Here is a 5713-nt window from a genome sequence, read left to right as displayed (position 1 = left end):
GAAATTGAGGTAGGATTTTTGTTGTTTGATCTGTGAAGATTTTTTTAGTTTTTTTTTAAAAGGTTTAATTTTTTGATTATTTGCAGTTTTGAGGAAATTGAGGTAGGATTTTTGTTGTTTGATCTGCGAAGATTTTTGATAGTTTTTTATTTTTTTTTAAAAGCTTTAATTTTTTTAATTATAATTATTTGCAGTTTTGAGGAAATCAAGGTAGGATTTTTGTTGTTTGATCTGTGAAGATTTTGAAAGTTTTTTTTTTAATTTTTTTAAAAGCTTTATTATTTTGATTATTTGCAGTTTTGAGGAAATTGAGGTAGGATTTTTGTTGTTTGATCTGTGAAGATTTTGATAGTTTTTTTTATTTTTTTTAAAAGCTTTAATTTTTTGATTATTTGCAGTTTTGAGGAAATTGAGGTAGGATTTTTGTTGTTTGATCTGTGAAGATTTTGATAGTTTTTTTTATTTTTTTTAAAAGCTTTAATTTTTTGATTATTTGCAGTTTTGAGGAAATTGAGGTAGGATTTTTGTTGTTTGATATGCGAAGATTTTGATAATTTTTATATTATGTTAGCTTTGATTATCTGAAGTTATAAGGAAATTGATTATAGCTTCTAGTTTTATTTTAAGGAAATTATGATTTTAATTATCTGCAGTTTTAAATTTTGATTTTGATTACAGTTTCTAGTTTAATTTTAGTAATTGAGGTAGGATTTTTGTTGCGTATTTGACCCGTGATAAGGAAGCTGAGGTAGAATTTTGGTTGTTTGATCTGTGAAAAATTTGATAGTTTTTAAGGAAATTGAGGTAAGATTTTTGTTGTTTGATACGTGATGATTTTATAGTTTCTTTTTTCCTTTTTTCAATAATTTTCTTTTTAAGAAAATTTTGGTAGGAGGTTTGTTGTTTGTTCTAGGGATGAGATTGGTACCCGAATTTCTGAAAAAGTGTGTACCGAAAAATGTACTGTATCTGTTGGTATGGTACCGGCTCTGTATGGGTACTTGGTACCAAATGCTCGTCTCTATCTGTGAAGATTTTGATAGTTTTTATCTTTTTATTTATTTTTTAGTTTTTAAGGAAATTGGGGTAGTGTTTTTGTTTAATCGGTAAAGATTTTGAAAAGTTTGTTTATTTATTTATATTTTTAAATTTTGATTATATGCAGTGTTAGGGAAGAAAGGGAAACCATGTCTTCTCTTAGCAGGGAGCTTGTGTTCCTAATACTTCAGTTTCTAGATGAAGAGAAGTTTAAAGAGACTGTTCACAGGTTAGGGTTTATGAATTCACAATTACTTTGAAAAATGATTTGCTGCTTTCAATTTTGATTGTGGTGTTGTGTTTATTGTTAAGGCTGGAGCAAGAGTCTGGTTTTTTCTTCAATGTTCGGTATTTTGAAGAAATGGTGACGAATGGCGAATGGGACGAGGTGGAGAAATATCTTTCTGGATTCACAAAGGTGGATGATAACAGATATTCAATGAAGATCTTCTTTGAGATACGAAAGCAGAAGTACCTCGAAGCACTAGATAAGTATGTTTATGCAATTATGCGTAACTTCTTTGATACACGTATGTTTTTTAGGTTTGAAACACATGATGAGTTAGATTCTTATGTTTTATAGGAAGGATCGCGCTAAAGCTGTTGAAATTCTCGTGAAGGACTTGAAGGTGTTTTCGGCTTTTAATGAAGATCTTTTTAAAGAAATAACTCAGCTTTTGGTCCTGGAGAATTTCAGGTTCTATTTACTATTATAAAATATATAATGCATCCGATATGTGATGAAAACTATGTGCATACAGAGACAACGAACAGTTATCAAAATACGGAGACACAAAGTCTGCACGGAGCATAATGTTGGGTGAGCTTAAAAAGCTAATTGAAGCAAATCCTCTGTTTCGCGATAAGCTAAACTTCCCAACTTTAAAAAACTCAAGATTGCGCACACTTATCAATCAAAGGTCCATATTATATTGACTTTTCTTGCTCAAGGTCATGATTTCATGTTAACTTTTTTTCGTTTGATTTATAGTTTGAACTGGCAACATCAGCTGTGTAAAAACCCTAAACCGAATCCAGACATAAAGACTCTGTTTGTTGACCATTCGTGCGGACAGTCACAGCCGAATGGTGCTAGGGCCCCATCCCCTGTAAATAATCCATTAATGGGTGCTTTACAAAAACCTGCAGGCTTTCCACCTTTGGGCGCTCATGGAGTACGTGAAAACAGCTTTCTTTGAATTCATAATAATCGAGTTTTCTAATGTATTTTGCATTTATTTATTTATTTATTTTTGTGTAAAGCCTTTTCAGCCTGCACCAGCTGCTCTGCCGACATCTCTTGCTGGTTGGATGGCAAATCCGCATCCATCGGCTTCTGCTGGTCCTCTTGGTTTCAATCCACAAAGTAATTCTGGTACATGGTTTATTCGGTTATGTTTTATTGTAGTTAAAGGTTTTTTTTTATTAACAATGTCATATCTTTATTTGACATAACAGCTATGTTAAAGCGATCCAGGACTCCACCAACCAACAACCCTGCTGCTGACTATCAAACTGCTGACTCGGAACACGTGCTAAAGAGAACAAGGACATTTGGTATTTCTGAAGAAGTATGTGTTAAAGATGAATAATTTGACGTCTTAAATATTAACCTAATTAGGGTCTGACCAGATTTGTGATGTTAGCAGGCCAATCATCTGCCTGTAAATATCTTACCTGTTGGGTACAGTAGTCAAAGCCATGGTCAAAGCTCGTATTCATCTGATGACTTACCAAAAACCAATGTGATGACTCTAAGTCAGGGCTCGGTAGTTAAAAGCATGGATTTTCATCCAGTACAGCAAATTCTGCTTCTTGGTTTGTTCTTATATACTCTAGATATGACTTAGAATTAGACGTGCTACTGTAAACGAACCGAACCTAACGAGACCTCGTTGATGTTTGTTCGTTGAGTATTTATCGGCCAAACAGAAGCTTCACGAACACATAACCGAATGGAATTCCTTGCTCATGTTCGTTCATTAAGAAAATGATTTTGTTCGTGTTTGTTCGTTAGTTTCATAAACGAACACAAACAAACATAAACAAACATATATTAATTTGAAAAATAAAAATCAACATTCTTAAAATCAAGAATTAGACATGATCACCAAAATAAATATAAAGTTAAGTACTTACCTAATTATCTGAAACTACTTAACGCATTAACTAAACATAATATATGAAAGAAAAACCTTTAATGACTAAACATAAACAAACGAACGTAAAAAAACGAGCATTAACGAATGTAAACGAGCATTAGCTCTATGTTCTTGTTTGTTCGTTTATCAAACAAACGAACGTAAACTAACTTCCCACTGAATGTTTGGTTTGTTTACAACTCTAGATTTGTATTATGTCACTAATTCTCCGTTTTGATTAATTACAGTTGGAACAAGTACCGGGGAAATCTCGATATGGGAACTTGGTAGCAGAGAAAAGCTTGCTCATAAGAATTTTAAAGTTTGGGATCACAGTGTCTTCTCAATGCCTTTACAGGCACGCGTTCTAGCACTAATTGAAATTAATTATACTTTGCATATATGCTAACTGTTGACCTTTATGCTAGGCTGCTTTGACCAGCGATTATACTGCACAAATCAATCGTGTGACTTGGAGCCCTGATGGAACCCTCTTTGGTATGCTAATTGTTAACTGTTAACTTATATATGTATTTTGGTTAAAGAGATGAATTAAGTCATTAACAATATGAATTTTGATGCAGGTGTCGCATACTCCAAGTACATTGTGCAGATATACTCATACCATGGTGGTGATGATTTCAGAAACCACTTGGAGGTTTGTTTTATATCCTTTTTTTCTCTTTTTTTGTTTTAAGTTGTTGCCATCATTATACATATTAACTGCTTTCATTATGCTTCATACTATATACAGATTGAGGCTCATGCTGGCAGTGTTAACGACCTCGCGTTTTCTTACCCAAACAACAACTTTCCATCGTGACTTGTGGAGAAGACCGCTTAATTAAGGTTTGGGATGCGGTAACGGGTGCTAAACAGCATACGTTTGATGATCATGGAGCACCTGTATATTCTATATGTCCACATTTCAAAGAAAACATTCAGGTATAAAATTGATACTATAAACTATAAAGTATAAACTACCCCTTTTTAAAGTTTTTTTTAAATGCTATTAACTATCTATATCTTTGTGTACTAGTTTATATTCTCGACAGCAACCGATGGGAAAATAAAAGCGTGGTTATATGACAATATGGGTTCAAGAATTGAATACGACGCGCCAGGTCATTCATCCACCAGAATGGCATACAGTGCAGATGGAACGAGGTTTGACTAGTCAACACTTTTGTGCTTAGTATGCATATGTATATGGTATTTGCTAACTTATATTATTTACTTTACATTATAGGTTATTCTCATGTGGTACAAATAAAGAAGGGGACTCATTTATTGTAGAGTGGATGAAAGTGAAGGAGCTGTCAAACGAACGTATAACGGGCTCGGGAAACGTTCAGTCGGCATTGTGCAATTCGATACTTCAAAAAACCGTTTTCTTGCTGCTGGTGACGAGTTCTTGTTAAATTTTGGGATATGGATAGCTCAAACTTGTTAACAACCGTTGATGCTGATGGTGGTTTACCGGTACTCATAACATCTTTTCTTTTCAAATATATTTCTGGTACACGATCTGTTAAGTAACGTGTATATAAATATTTTAAAATACGTGCAGGCTTCTCCTTGCATACGGTTTAGCAAAGACGGGATTCTATTGGCTGTTTCAACTAATGATAATGGTATCAAGATTTTAGCGAATCCAGACGGGATTAGGGTTCTAAGAACCATGGAGAATCGCTCTTTTGATCCTTCCAGAGTTGCTTCAGCATCTATTGTGAAGTAAAGTTTTTTTTGTTTTTGTTTTTTAACAATTCACATTATAGTTTATTAAATGATTTAAACAGAAATAGTTTATCATTTATTCCCTTCAATCACATATACAGACTTCTGTTATGACTCCATTTGGCGCTTCTAATCCATCTGCCGGACCCAACATTTTGGAAAGAGTAACACCAATGTCTTCAATGGCTGCAATGGTGAGATTTTTTTTTATATGTAATCATCTGACAGTTACATTGATATCAATATGTCCAGGCTTAAAATCATGATATTAACTTTTTTACATGGGGTCCACTTGTAGAACGGTGACAATCGAAGTTTGGTTGATGTTAAACCTAGAATCAGAGACGAATCCATAGAAAAATCTAGAATATGGAAACTGACAGAAATCACAGAACCGTCACATTGCCGCTCGATGAGGCTTCTGGATACTACTACATCTTCCGCCATGCGGGTATTCATCAGTCTAGTCATTATTACATCTCTGTTATCTGTATTATCATATTATTTCAAATAAATGGTTTTGCATAATCATATTATCGCCTGCAACACATCTATCTTTTTCATAATAATATCACTTTTAGTCATTTTAAAGTTAATACCTTAGAGAACCGCGATTTTCCTAACATTTAAACGTCTTAACATTTATCTGATTATTACAAATTCATACATTCTAAACAACCCTTATAATATCTCGTCCTTACAGATTTCAAGGTTGATTTACACAAACTCAGGACTTGCAATATTGGCTTTAGCAGCCAATGCGGTCCATAAACTATGGAAATGGCAACGAAACGACC

The 5713-nt window shown here is 33.6% G+C and overlaps 1 pseudogene across 1 annotated transcript; it reads left to right on the top strand.

The window, feature by feature from the left end:
* Positions 1-1141: 1141 nt before the first annotated feature.
* LOC143556873 (topless-related protein 4-like) lies at positions 1142-4917 on the top strand (annotated as a pseudogene). The gene is made up of 15 exons (XR_013139458.1): positions 1142-1267; positions 1351-1530; positions 1622-1735; positions 1800-1958; positions 2030-2213; positions 2302-2413; positions 2497-2609; positions 2688-2856; positions 3428-3537; positions 3608-3677; positions 3764-3837; positions 3934-4124; positions 4219-4346; positions 4429-4661; positions 4750-4917. The product of XR_013139458.1 is annotated as a topless-related protein 4-like (transcript).
* The last annotated feature ends 796 nt before the right edge of the window (positions 4918-5713 follow it).

This window comes from Bidens hawaiensis, unplaced genomic scaffold, assembly GCF_021521415.1.
Source record: "Bidens hawaiensis isolate Kalapana, Puna unplaced genomic scaffold, B.hawaiensis_p1.1 tig00018749_1, whole genome shotgun sequence".
NCBI lineage: Eukaryota > Viridiplantae > Streptophyta > Magnoliopsida > Asterales > Asteraceae > Bidens > Bidens hawaiensis.
The sequence above is the reverse complement of the archived record's forward strand: the minus strand, read 5'-3'. Positions and strand labels throughout refer to the sequence as shown.